At 43.4% G+C, this 15,054-nt stretch overlaps 1 protein-coding gene across 4 annotated transcripts in view; it reads left to right on the forward strand.

Annotated features, from left to right (window-relative positions):
- The window catches only part of LOC138771209 (guanine nucleotide-binding protein G(I)/G(S)/G(O) subunit gamma-2), a 149,926-nt gene that overhangs the window by 57,091 nt on the left and 77,781 nt on the right, over window positions 1–15,054 (forward strand). For 3 of the 4 annotated variants that reach the window (XM_069950770.1, XM_069950767.1, XM_069950768.1), the window contains exon 2: window positions 12,340–12,389. The gene's annotated coding sequence lies outside the window, so the exon portion shown is untranslated. Of the gene's footprint in view, window positions 1–7,286; window positions 7,397–12,339; window positions 12,390–15,054 lie in introns of those variants that run through there. The other variant, XM_069950769.1, reaches the window with a different exon arrangement.

The raw sequence follows: 15,054 nt of genomic DNA on the forward strand, positions 1-15,054 counted from the left end.
TAGGGCTGCTCTGTAATGTCCTGTACTGTATATAGTGCTGCTCTGTAATGTCCTGTACAGTATATAGTGCTGCTCTGTAATGGCCTGTACAGTATATAGTGCTGCTCTGTAATGTAATGTACAGTATATAGTGCTGTTCTGTAATGTAATGTACAGTATATAGTGCCGCTCTGTAATGTCCTGTACTGTATATAGTGCTGCTCTGTAATGTCCTGTACAGTATATAGTGCTGCTCTGTAATGGCCTGTACAGTATATAGTGCTGCTCTGTAATGTCCTGTACAGTATATAGTGCTGTTCTGTAATGTCCTGTACTGTATATAGTGCTGCTCTGTAATGTCCTGTACAGTATATAGTGCTGCTCTGTAATGTCCTGTACAGTATATAGTGCTGTTCTGTACTGTACTGTAGGGATTATACTGGGCACTATACAATGTAATATATGGATACTGTAGGTAATTATTGGTTAGTGCTGGAACCAATTAATCACATTTACATTTTTTCTTATGGGAAGACACTGCTCAGTTCTCAAACTTCCTTCCGGAACCAATTACGTTCGAGAACTGAGGTACCACTATATATATATATATATATATATATATATATATATATATATATATATATTGTTATCATTGTCATCATTGTTTTCATTACATATAGTTACATAGTTAATACGGTTGAAGAAAGACACATCTCCATCAAGTTCAACCAAGGAGGGGATGGATACAGGGAAGGTGGGTATACAAGAAGGGGATGGATACAGGGAAGGGGGGTATACAAGAAGGGGATGGATACAGTGAAGGGGGTATACAAGAAGGGGATGGATACAGGGAAGGGGGGTATACAAGAAGGGGATGGATACAGTGAAGGGGGGTAAACAAGGAGGGGATGGATACAGGGAAGGGGGGTATACAAGAAGGGGATGGATACAGTGAAGGGGGGTATACAAGAAGGGGATGGATACAGTGAAGGGGGGTATACAAGAAGGGGATGGATACAGGGAAGGGTTGTATACAAGAAGGGGATGGATACATTGTCTAATGATTTCTGGTTATGTGGCGCCATCTAGTGACAGAGACCAGATGTGCACATTTTGTATTCAATGCTTTATACCAAAGAAACCCACAGTTCATGATTAACAAACAGAAATCTTATCTGAAAAAGTTAGAAAAATTTAATGCTCCTGTAGCAAATAGTTGGCAATTTTTTTGTGGTTTTTCAAACTTTAAAGATCTCTCTTTGTGGTCAGTGAATTGTAGAATTATTGTCTATATTTCCACCCCATCCCATCCTGCTCACTGTAGCTTGTAGATAACAGGCTTTAGTCCTGGACAATTAAAGGGGTTATCCAGCGCTACAAAAACATGGCCACTTTCCCTCTACTGTTGTCTCCAGTTTGGGTGGGGTTTTAAAACTCAGTTCCATTAAAGTAAACAGAGCTTAATTGCAAACTGCACCTGAACTGGAGACAACAGTAGGGGGAAAAGTGACCATGTTTTTGTAGCGCTGGATAACCCCTTTAACAGATGTTTTACATCTCCTTTAGACACACTTTTTTGTGGAAGTTTCTTGGGGGAGTCCAGGATTAGAAAAACACAGGATTTGGAAAATACTTTCTTCCAAAACAGCACCAGCCCCGTCCTCAGGTCATGTGTGGTATTACAACTCATGTCCATTAACTGCAATGGAACTGACCTGCAATATCAGATACAAACAGAGGACAGGAGTGGCGCTATTTCTGGAAGAAATCAAATGTATTTCCATTCCTAGTTGACATTGGACTAATGTTACAAAAAAACCACTACAAGTCAACAAAAATGGCAAAAAAGAAAATCATTACAATGCAGTTTAGATTTTTATATTGACTAGCTTTTCAGGCAAAAAAACCAACAAAACAAACAAACAAAAAAAAAAAAAAACAACAAAACAAAACTACTCTGTCTTTCCCAGTTCGGAATGTCCCCTGTCATTCTGCTCATATCCACTAGATGGTAGAAGAGTTTAAGGTTTCCAAGTAGTGAGGATGGAAAACTGAAAAAAGTTCTGGATGTAAGTGGATGTAGCTTCTAGCATTATTACAGTTATTATCCAGGATAACAGGGGGGGGGGGGGGGGGGGGGGAAGCTGCTGCAATAGGGCACCTGGAGTGAGGGGACCCAATCCTGGCTAGTGTATAGGAAAATCAGGAGGAATAGCTGAGCCCAGTGTACATGTGTATGGGGGAGGAGGAATAGCTGAGCCCAGTGTACATGTGTATGGGGGAGGAGGAATAGCTGAGCCCAGTGTACATGTGTATGGAGAAGGACTAGCTGAGCCCAGAGTACATGTGTATGGGGAAGGAGGAGTAGCTCAGCCCAGTGTACATGTGTATGGGAGAGTCAGGAGGAATAGCTCAGCCCAGTGTAGATGTGTATGGGGGAGGAATAGTTAAACCCAGTGTACATGTGTATGGAGGAGCAGGAGGTATAGCTGAGCCCAGCGTACATGTGTATGGGAGAGGAGGAATAGCTCAGCTCAGGATACATGTGTATGGAGGGGGAGGAGAAGCTATAGATAAGCCCAGTGCAGGGGTGTAACTACCACTATAGCAGCCATAGCAGTTGCTATGGGGCCCGCCGCATCAGGGGGCCCCCATGGCCTGCTCCTGCAATACTCTGGGCCCCCTGAGCCGTCATCATTTGCAGCACCGGGTGGCCCTGCTGGTCTCCTGGGTTTTGCAAATGTCCCTTTAACTGCAAGCACTCCTGACCAGAGCTAGCAGTTATGTAGTTATGACTTCACTTGACCGTTTAGTGGTCAGTCGGGAGGGGGGGGGGAGGAGAAGGTATAGCTGAACCCAGTCTATATGTGTATGGGGGGAGGAGAAGGAATAGCTGAGCCCAGGGTACATGTGTTTGGAGGAGGAATAGCTGAGCCCACTCTATGGGCCACATGTATCATCCGGCGAACGGATGATTTTCAGCGGAAAGTGCCGATTTGCGTAATTTTTTATTCGCAAATGGCCGATTTGCGAATAAAATATTCGCAAATCGGCACTTTCCGCCGAGTACGCCAGGGGGGCGGAAAGGGGCGTGTAGTGGGCGGAACGGAGGGCGCGGACTCAGAGTCCGCGCGATTTACCATCCGTTCCACCCAAATGTACGCCGAAAACCTACTCCAGTCCTCAGCTGGCGTAGGTTTTCGGCGGTGCGCACCAGCGCGCATGGGATTTATGTAGAGGCAGTCCGCCTCTACATAAATCTCCGTAGCGCCGGAGCTGCGGGGGCATTTATAAGTCCGGCGTAAAAAACGCCGGACTTAATAAATGCCACCCTATATGTGTATGGAGGAGGAATAGCTGAGCCCAGGGTACATGTGTATGGAGGGGAAGGAGGAGGTATAGCTGAGCCCAGTGTATATGTGTATGGAGGAGGAGGAGGAATAGCTAAGCCCAGTGTACATGTGTATGGAGGAGAAGGAGGAGGAATAGCTGAGCCCAGTGTACATGTGTATGGAGTAGGAATAGCTGAGCCCAGTGTACATGTGTATGGAGTAGGAATAGCTGAGCCCAGTGTACATGTGTATGGAGGAGGAATAGCTGAGCCCAGTGTACATGTGTATGGAGGAGTAATAGCTGAGCCCAGTGTACATGTGATTTGTATAGAGAAGTAAGGAGGAACCCTGAGCCCGGTGTACATGTATATGGGGAGGATATACTGGACCATACTGCTGCAATACGGCCCCTGGAGTGAGGGGGCCCAATCCTGGCTAGAGTATGGGAGAGTCCGGAGGAATACCTGAGCACGGTGTACATGTGTATGGAGGAGGAATAGCTCGGCCCAGTGTACATGTGTATGGAGGAGGAATAGCTGAGTCCAGTGTACATGTGTATGGAGGAGGAATAGCTGAGTCCAGTGTACATGTGTATGGAGGAAGAATAGCTGAGCCCAGTGTACATGTGTATGGAGGAGGAATAGCTGAGTCCAGTGTACATGTGTATGTGGGAGGAATAGCAGAGCGCAGTGTACAGTCATGGCCAAAAGTTTTGAGAATGATACAAATATTAATTTTTACAAAATCTACTACTTCAGTTTTTAAAATGGCAATTTGCATATACTCCAGAATGTTATAAAGAGTGATCAGCTTAACAGAAATTACTTGCAAAGTCAATATTTGCCTAGAAAATGAACTTTATCCCCCAAAACACATTTCAACATCATTGCAGCCCTGCCTTTAAAGGAGCAGCTAACATCGTTTCAGTGATTGCTCCATTAACACAGGTGTGGGTGATGATAAGGACAGGGCTGGCGATCAATCTGTCATGATTAAGTAAGAATGACACCACTGGTCACTTTAAAAGGAGGCTGGTGCTTGGCATCATTGTTTCTCTTCTGTTAACCATGGTTATCTCTAAAGAAACACGTGCAGTCATCATTGCACTGCACAAAAATGGCCTAACAGGGAAGAGTATCGCAGCTAGAAAGATTGCACCCCAGTCAACAATCTATCGCATCATCAAGAACTTCAAGGAGAGAGATTCCATTGTTGCCAAAAAGGCTCCAGGGCGCCCAAGAAAGACCAGCAAGCGCCAGGACCGTCTCTTAAAAGTGTTTCAGCTGTGGGATGGGGCTACCAGCAGTGCAGAGCTTGCTCAGGAATGGCAGCAGGCAGGTGTGAGTGCATCTGCACTGTGAGGCGGAGACTCTTGGAGCAAGGCTTGGTCTTAAGGAGGGCAGCAAAGAAGCCACTTCTCTCCAGAAAAAACATCAGGGACAGACTGATATTCTGCAAAAGGTACAGGGAGTGGACTGCTGAGGACTGGGGGAAAGTCATTTTCTTTGATGAATCCCCTTTCCGATTGTTTTGGACATTTGGAAAACAGCTTATTCGGAGAAGATGAGGTGAGCGCTACCACCAGTCTTGTCTCATGCCAACTGTAAAGCATCCTGAAACCATTCATGTGCGGGGTTGCTTCTCAGCCAAGGGAATCGGCTCTCTCACAGTCTTGCCTAAAAACACAGCCATGAATAAAGAATGGTACCAAAATGTCCTCCAAGAGCAACTTCTTCCAACCGTCCAAGAGCAGTTTGGCGATTAACAATGCCTTTTCCAGCATGATGGAGCACCTTGCCATAAAGCAAAGGTGATAACTAAATGAGAACTTGTGGTCAATCATCAAGAGACGGGTGGACAAACAAAAACAACAAATTCTGACAAAATGCAAGCATTGATTGTGCAAGAATGGACTGTTATCAGTCAGGATTTGGTCCAGAAGTTGATTAAGAGCATGCCAGGGAGAATTGCAGGGGTCCTGAAGAAGAAGGGTCAACACTGCAAATATTGACTTGCTGCATTAACTCATTCTAATTGTCAAAATAAGCTTTTGTTACTCATAATATGATTGCAATTATATTTCTGGATGTGATAAAAACATCTAACAAACACACATAAAAACCAGAGGGCAGCAGATCATGTGAAAATATAATATTTGTGTCATTCTCAAAACTTTTGGCCATGACTGTAGATGTGTATGGGGGAGGAGGAGGAATAGTTGAGCCCAGTGTACATGTGTATGGAGGAGGAATAGCAGAGCCCAGTGTAGATGTGTATGGGGGAGAAGGAGGAATAGTTGAGCCCAGTGTACATGTGTATGGAGGAGGAATAGCAGAGCCCAGTGTAGATGTGTATGGGGGAGTCAGGAGGAATAGTTGAGCCCAGTGTACATGTGTATGGAGGAGGAATAGCAGAGCCCAGTGTACATGTGTATGGAGGAGGAATAGCAGAGCCCAGTGTAGATGTGTATGGGGGAGAAGGAGGAATAGTTGACCCAGTGTACATGTGTATGGAGGAGGAGGAATAGCTGAGCCCAGTGTATATGTGTATGGAGGAGGAGGTATAGCTGATCCCAGTGTACATGTGTATGGAGGAGGAGGAATAGATGAGCCCGGTGTACATGTGTATGGAGGAGGAGGAATAGCTGATCCCAGTGTACATGTGTATGGAGGAGGAATAGCTGAGCCCTGTGTACATGTGTATGGAGGAGGAGGAATAGCTGATCCCAGTGTCAGGTGTGTATGGAGGAGGAATAGCTGAGACCAGTGTACATGTGTATGGAGGAGGAATAGCTGAGACCAGTGTACATGTGTATGGAGGAGGAATAGCTGAGACCAGTGTACATGTGTATGGAGGAGGAATAGCTGAGACCAGTGTACATGTGTATGGAGGAGGAATAGCTGAGACCAGTGTACATGTGTATGGAGGAGGAATAGCTGAGCCCAGTGTACATGTGTATGGAGGAGGAGGAATAGCTGAGCCCAGTGTATATGTGAATGGAGGGGGAGGAGGAGGAATAGCTGAGCCCAGTGTATATGTGAATGGAGGGGGAGGAGGAGGAATAGCTGAGCCCAGTGTACATGTGTATGGAGGAGGAATAGCTGAGCCCTGTGTACATGTGTATGGAGGAGGAGGAATAGCTGATCCCAGTGTACATGTGTATGGAGGAGGAATAGCTGAGCCCAGTGTACATGTGTATGGAGGAGGAATAGCTGAGCCCTGTGTACATGTGTATGGAGGAGGAGAAATAGCTGATCCCAGTGTACATGTGTATGGAGGAGGAGGAATAGCTGATCCCAGTGTACATGTGTATGGAGATGGAATAGCTGAGCCCTGTGTACATGTGTATGGAGGAGGAATAGCTGAGCCCAGTGTACATGTGTATGGAGGAGGAGGAATATGTGAGCCCGGTGTACATGTGTATGGAGGAGGAGGAATATGTGAGCCCGGTGTACATGTGTATGGAGGAGGAGGAATAGCTGAGCCCAGTGTACATGTGTATGAGGGAAGTCAGGGGGGTCTCCTTGATTTCCTAGTATTTTGCTTTCTTTTTCGGTTCCTTTGTGTTGTCTTGAGGTACAAATCGCACACAGCACTTACCGCAGCAACAACCACCAGGAAGCGGCTGTCTCTCCATTACCATGGAAACTAATGAAGGCGGCCATTTTATATCAGTTTTCTTTTTTTCTTACGAAATTTCTACAATTGAGAAAATCGACCTGGAAGTGAGAACGATCCTCAACACATTGCTAATAACACCAGATTACACATGGCCGCCTCCCCCAGTGACGACTCCATCACCAGCGCTGTGAGTACGGTAACGTGTGCCAATTCTGTAGGGGCACATGGTATAGGAGAGAACAGAGAGCACTAAAACAGGTACAAACGTTTTTTTTTTTTTCAAATCTTTATTGAAAAATTAACATTACAAAGCCAAAAATTCTGCAACAACATCTATTCATTTGCTCTAGGGAAGGGAAACCTACGGCCTTCGGCTGTCCAGACATGATGGGAATTGTAGTTTTGCAACAGCTGGAAGTTTGAAGGTTCCTCATTCACTCTCTACAAGAACAGTAAGGAACAAAGTGAGTCATAAAATATAGATAAGTGACGGCAGATTGAGTATAAAAGCTCCATAAAACATTCCCACCCCCAGTGTGCACAACAATACCAACATACCTGTCCAACCTGGCTGTGTGGAAAGCAGCGCCTCCTTAGGCATGCCAGGGTATGACATCCATCTACCCCATTGATGTAAATAAGCCTCTTCTCCAGATAATTTCCTCCAGATAAGATAATTCCAGTTAATAATTTCCCCGATTGGGTTCTTCCTGTACCCAACCACTAGCTGTAGTTCTATGTGTATTATATATATATATATATATATATATATATATATATATATATATATATGCAGTATTTTCAGATGGCTTTCTTATCTTATATGGGAAAACCACACACACATCACACAATACCCCCAGGGAGGGAGGGGGGATGCTGCTGCTGGAAAACTGGGACACAACAGGATCCTAATTATATCTGATGCAAACACATATGGCAGCAGCACAGCAGCCACCACTGGTCAATGTGAACAGCGTGAATATAGGGAGCTCTGTATAGTAAATGTAGGGTGTGAATGTTAATGGGGCCCTGAAGAATCCTTAAGATGTCAATGCCACTGCATGTGAAGAAGATGTACACCCAACATGTGGCTGGGGCTTATTATGTCAAGGCTCATTAGCTTCAAGACCTGCAAGATATTGGGATGTGATGCGAAATCATGAAATGCAGGTGGGTCAGGGGGATTTTTAATTAAACTTTCCAAACTCAGATTTAAAAAAAAAAAATTCAGAAAGTTGCCTATAGGTGGCGCTGTAGCAGTAACAGTATTTTATTTGCATATATTGAGGCTATCACAGATGCAGGGGTGATTAGATGTTATTTCCCAGCAGTATAGCCTTCTCGCTCACCTGATCTCACCCCCTGTGATTTCTGGTTATGGGGTTTCTTGAAGGTGTCAGATCTAGGGTTCAGCATTCGGTGGTGGAAACCATGGTTTTGTGAGTGATGAGCATTGTTTAAAACATAGGGGGGGGGGGGCATATCAAACACTGGATGATTGATTTGCATGGCTACAGCGCCACCTATTGCAATTTTTAGAACAAAAACTTTTTATTAGATAATTGTTGAGTGTGTCATCTGAAGGGCCCGCTGTCCGATATTCATCACATTTGTAGCAGCTGCACAATGCTATTAACTGTATACAGTCATCAAATACTACCACCCTATAAATAATACTGCCATATAGATGTAAATTAATGGCGACTATACAATTCTATTAACTGTATACAGTGATTAAATACTGCCACACTATAAATAATGCTGCCATATAGATGTAAAATAATGGGGCTATAAACAGCTTTTAACTATACAATGATTAAACACTACCAGCCTATAAATAATACTGCCATATCGATGTGAAAAAAACAGGGCTATACACAGCTAATAACTGTATACAATCATTATACATTACCACCCTGTAAATAATACTGCCATATAGAAGTAAAATAATAGGGCTTTACAATTATATTAACTATATATACAATCATTATACACTACCACCCTATAAATAATACTGCCATATAGATGTCCACTAATGTTGCATTGTGTCAGCGATCTTCACCAATGGTCGGATTGTCGGCTTTTATCGCCATGTCTATGATGAGATTAATTCTAACCAGGGCAGGAATGAGATATGTGTCAGGCAAGGCGTTAAGTCTCCAGCTTACGCCATATAATCGTCTTTGTCTTCTCCCGATTACCCCCCCCCCCTTCCCGCCTGGCATCAATGGTGGGTTTCTGCAGCCAGGACAATAGCCGCCTGGTGCCAGAGATTCATTGTTCTGCGAGGGTTTAATCACGGAATGCAGCTTTCTAATCTAGGGACTGGGAGAAAAAAAATCCCATTTCCAAGCAGATGATGTGGGCCGTGCGTTTTCTTAATCATGCGTGTGCTGAAATCAGGAACACCCATAGCACATGGCAGATGGTGGTGGTGGGGGGGATATCATACAAAGGCTGGCAATCACCGCAGGACGTCCCTGTGGGGGTAAGTAGCTGGGCATACTGTGCTCAGCGCGGGCGCAGCGTTGTGTACTCGGTGGCATTGTATCACATGATAGAGTTAATGCTCCCGAGGACGATAAACGTCCGACTATCAGGCAAACGAGCATTTGTAGAACGAGTATTTGAAAATGCAGGCTCATCGTCTCACAGTCAATAAAATCATCGTTATCGGCTGCACATCGGCCTGTGTATGGTCACTATAAATGGCCGCAGAACATCTGCAACGGAAGCCGAGACGCACGAGCCCTCCCATAGACACACTGGGGGAGATTGATCAAACATGGTGTAAAGTGAAACTGGCTCAGTTGCCCCTTGCAACCAATCAGATTCCACCTTTCATTTTCCAAAGAGTCTGTGAGGAATGAAAGGTGGAATCTGATTGGTTGCTAGGGGCAACTGAGCCAGTTTCACTTTACACCATGTTTGATAAATCTCCCTCACTGTGTGAGACTGAGGTAGGCGGAATTCTGACGTGGAGAGTTCCACTGTGGAATTCCGCCATTTTTGCTCCATGTGCAATTACAGGGAGCAACACATGTTATCAGGTGTCGTCGACCCCCCCGCGCACATGCTGTCACAGACCACGTTAAAAACCTTTAGGATTCCTTCTGTTTAAGATATACGATGGGAAAAAAAAACTGATGAAATCGTTTGGGTCCGTTTTTCCACTGACTTCCAATCTTAAAAAAGGGATCCGCTTTTTTCTTTTTTTCTTTTTTTTTCTAGCATACACAAAAATGTGGTTCACCATGTTTTTCTCTTCGTTAAAAGTAACTATTTAAAACTGATTCGTTAAACAGACTGCAAAAACGCAGTGTGGACCCAGCCTAAGGGTATATCCACACTACGCAATTCCAGTGTATCACCCGCCGTGGATTCCGCAGCTCGGCCGAGCGCATCTCCGCTGGTCCCATAGGATTCATTTAATGATTCGCCAGATTCCGCCCTCCGCCTGAAGAATGAGCGGGTTCATTCCGCTGCAAAAATGTAGCCTCTGCCCATTTAACCCACCAGCTGCGGGGCTAACACATTACCTGATAGTGCTCCCGCCTGCTTCTCCGGCTCCCTGGCGTCCCACTTAACCAATCAGTGCGCTGTCCCACCAGAGTGGGATGTCAAGGTGCCGGTGAAGTAGGCGGGAGCACGAACAGGTAATGTATTAGCCCTGCAGCTGGTGGGTTAAGGGGGCAGGGGCTACGTTCTCGCAGTGGAATGCGCTGCGATACGGTAGTTGTGAACCTCCCCTAAAACAACACTGAAAAGTGTAAAAACGCAAAATACAAAAAGTGGGTACAGTGATCATATTTCCAAAAAATAATAATAAGCACATATGTGCATGTTGGGGGGGGGGGGGGTTATCAATCCTTGTGCAGTGGAGTAGTTACCATAGCAACCAGTCAGACTCCAGCTTTCGTTTTTAAAAAGGCTTCTTAAAAGTGAAAGCTGGTCTCTGATTGGCTGGTATGAGCACTAGAATATGGTTTCTATGGTAACTACTGCACCAATCCTCTACACATAATGTTTCATATTTTCCTATTGGTTTAGATTTAGATTTTGTGTAGAACACTATGGGGGAGATTTGTCCATTGTTGCACATAGCAACCAATCACAGCTCAGCTTTCAAATATTCATGAGGCCTGATAAAATGAATGCCGAGCTGGGATTGGTTGCTATGGGTGTTGTTATTGTATACAATGAGAGCTATGATTTGTTGCTATGGGCAACAAAGAACATTAATATTATAAAACTGTGTGATGTATCTCCCCTATGTCTCGGGAGGGTTGTATATATACCTAGAGTACATTTATGGTGCCATTTGTAGCTGTAACAAAATTTTTCAGTAAAAAAACAAACACAAATACAATATGGCTGCTTTTTGTGCTAACCCCCCCCCCCTCCCCCACAAAAACACAAGAAACGCCTAAAAAAAATTTTTTAGTTCTTTTTGGCACTACTTCTGTCGTTTTTTTCCTTTTAGTGTATATATTTGTATAGGCGGTTTTGTCTTTTTTGGGGGGGGCATTGTTTAATCATGTGATTCCAGGATTTCTATTAAAAATTTGGGTCATGACCTTTATTTTGGCATTTTTTTTCCCCACCCTACAGAAGGGAGATGGTAAGAATCACAAAGAGGTCAGTCCACCCAGTACATCCTAATGGGGGAGAAGCCTACAAGACAAAGAGGGACAGTTTTTTGAACCGTCACCATTTATTGGTTAATCCGATAAGTATAGACCATTGTGGATTTATCATTAGATGATCAATAACTATTACGCTGCGTTTACACGGAACGATTATCATGCGAATTTGCACGATAACGATCGAATTCGAACGATGATCGTACGTGTAAACGCAGCGAACGATCAAGCGACGAGCGGTGATTTTTGAACATGTTCTCAAATCGTCGTTGATCGTTCGCAAAAAATTCGCAAATCGTTCCATGTAAACAGTCGTTCACCGATTTAACCTATGTGCGAGATAGACTTAAGCGATCGCAAAACGATTTTTCCGTACGATATATCGTTCCGTCTAAACTCTGATCGTTATAAAAAAAATTTTTACTTCAAAATCGTTAATCGTACGATCGGGCGAATTATCGCTCCGTGTAAACACAGCATTAGAAGAAATGATCTGTGTACGGGACTCAGCAGTCCTATGCAAAATGCAGCTCCCACAATGCAATAAAATCCCATTGCTGACGGCTACATCTGTAGGATGAGTACGAGTCGCCAGGAGCATAGCATGCAACAAGAGAGGTAGGCAGATGTGAGAGGCGAGTGGCCCCTGTGCTGCCTGGAGGAAGTGGCTGATCATTAATTTCCTGACGACTGAGTAAAGCGATGGGTGGAGATTTCTGCTGCTGCTGCTGTCTGTCTCACAGCTTCCCTTCTGCTTCCTACAGAGCTGCACACAGGGGCTGGATGTCATCTCCATAGCCAGCAAGACTGAGAGGTAAGAAGGCATTGTGCACCACTGTGATGGCCGTTCGCTTTGTGTCCACATTCTATTGTTTTACCCCTTTCTATTATACGCTGTGTCCTCTCCATGCAATGGGTGATATGCTGCATCTTTCCAATACAGATGAGCTCTCGGTGTGATACATTGTATCCGACAGTATAATGCATTGTATTATTTCTAATATTCTCCAGTACATTGTATCCTATTTACACTGTCCTTTCCAAACTGGCTATAATACATTGTATCCCATAGACACCTTCCATACTGGCTATAATACATTGTATACCATAGACACCTTCCATAGTGGCTATAATACATTCTATCCCATAGAATACTGGCTATAACACATTGTATCGTTTCTACTCCTCTCTAATACATTGTATCCTATGGACACTTTTCATTCTCGCTATAATACATTGTATCCTATAGACACCTTCCGTACTGGCTATAATACATTGTATCTTATAGACACCTTCAGTACTGGCTATAATACATTGTATCCTATAGACACATTCTATACCAGCTTTAATACATTGTATCCTATAGACAGCTTCCATACTGGCTATAATACATGTTATAATTTCTGCTCCCCTCTAGTACATTGTATCCTATAGACAGCTTCCATACTGGCTATAACACATTGTATAATTTCTACTCCCCTCTAATACATTGTGTCCAATGGACACTTTCCTTTCTATACTGGCTATAATATATTGTATCATTTCTACTCCCCTCTAGTACATTGTATCCAATAGACACTTTCCTTTCCATACTGGCTAAAATACATTGTATCATTTCAACACCTTGTTGAACACATTGTATTCTTATACACCTTGTATAATACACGGGTTCCTTATTATGATACATTATATCGTTTTGACGCCTTCTCTAATAAATTGCATCATTTCCATCGCTAAAATACATCATAACATTTTTACTCTTCTGTGGTATACTGTTTGATTTTTATACAGTCCATAAAAATTGTGTCCATCCAAGGAGCCAAATATGATATATATATATATAATATATATATATATATATATATATACATCGACCATAGCACCACTGAGCTGGTGGTGCTGGGAATAAGAGGGTTGTTTCCAGGATGTATTGAGAAGAGCACCACTGGTGTTCATAGGTCTTGTTTGGAATTACAGTTTATGAATGGGACTGAGCTGTAATACCCACACAGCCCATTGACAACAATTGCGTTGGCTGTGAGCACCATACACATTATATAGCGTCTTGTGTATTGGTTTTAATCTGTTGGGTGTCATCATGATATATATATGTAATAAATATATAAAACAACATCCGATGAGTGTTGTAGTTGGATGGCGGTGGTGCTGGTTCCATCGCTCCCAGGGTACCATTATATTTCAGTGTAATGAGTGATTACAACAAGGTAATTGATGTTTACTCCATAGATTAAAACAAGACAATCCACCCCCTCTGTTCATGTAAAAATTCATATGGGCTTTAACTGTGAGCAGAGCACAGAGCGAACCATTGTGCCTGGATTGTGGAGGGGGGATAAAAAAAAAAAGACCCAGTGATTGGTTTAGCTAAAATAACCATGTTCTCTATAGGTTTTTCTTTCTTAATGCCATTCATAGATACAATGCTCCCTCTGTAAGGCGTCGGGGTTAGAAGACATTTTGCAAATTGCTGTTTGCAGGATGAAAATAAATACAGCGAGATAAGTCGGCGTCTGTGCAAACGAATATGACTGCTTATTGTGGAGAACGGTGAATGTATTCATGCCCTGTCTGTCTCCATACACTTGTAGGTTCCGTGCACCTTATAAAGCATCCTCCATAAGCTATTTCAGTACGGTTGTCATGGCAACAGTGTGCAGTGTCAGTGCATTTGAATTAAGATGGCGAAAAACCGCCCCCCACCCAGAGTATTCTGTGCACGAAAATCTTTCTATCTATCTATCTATCTATCTATCTATCTATCTATCTATCTATCTATCTCCTATCTATCCATCTGCAGTATCTTAATGCATGTGGATTGTAGGGTACCCCCATTTTGTACATATATTAGTGACACTACTATATACTCACCTATATACACTACTAAAGTCACTGTGTACATACATTACATTACTGATCCTGAGTTACATCCTGTATTATACTCCAGAGCTGCACTCACTATTCTGCTGGTGGGGTCACTGTGTACATACATTACATTACTGATCCTGAGTTACATTCAGTATTATACTCCAGAGCTGCACTCACTATTCTGCTGGTGGAGTCACAGTGTACATACATTACTGATCCTGTACTGATCCTGAGTTACATATTTCTGATTCAGGTTATTGGCTGGTTATTCTGTATTAGAAATAATAATCTAATCCTCTTTGCAACCATCTGCTCCTTGTCTACAATGAAATCATTCAATTATAGATTCTCCATAGAAAACCGCTGCGTCAGAGATTCCATAAAACTCTAAGGGTGGCTTAGTGAATGGATCAGCCTCAGATCTGTGACAGTACAAGGCTTGGGCCCTAGGAGGCGGCATACATGGTCTCCTCTTTGGTCACATCTTTGCCTTTGACTACATTAGTTAGGCTGGGTTCCCACTACGTATATTTCAGTCAGTATTGTGGTCCTCATATTGCAACCAAAACCAGGAGTGGATTAAAAACACGGAA

The sequence above is a fragment of the Dendropsophus ebraccatus genome, chromosome 13 (assembly GCF_027789765.1).
Source record: "Dendropsophus ebraccatus isolate aDenEbr1 chromosome 13, aDenEbr1.pat, whole genome shotgun sequence".
Taxonomy (NCBI): domain Eukaryota; kingdom Metazoa; phylum Chordata; class Amphibia; order Anura; family Hylidae; genus Dendropsophus; species Dendropsophus ebraccatus.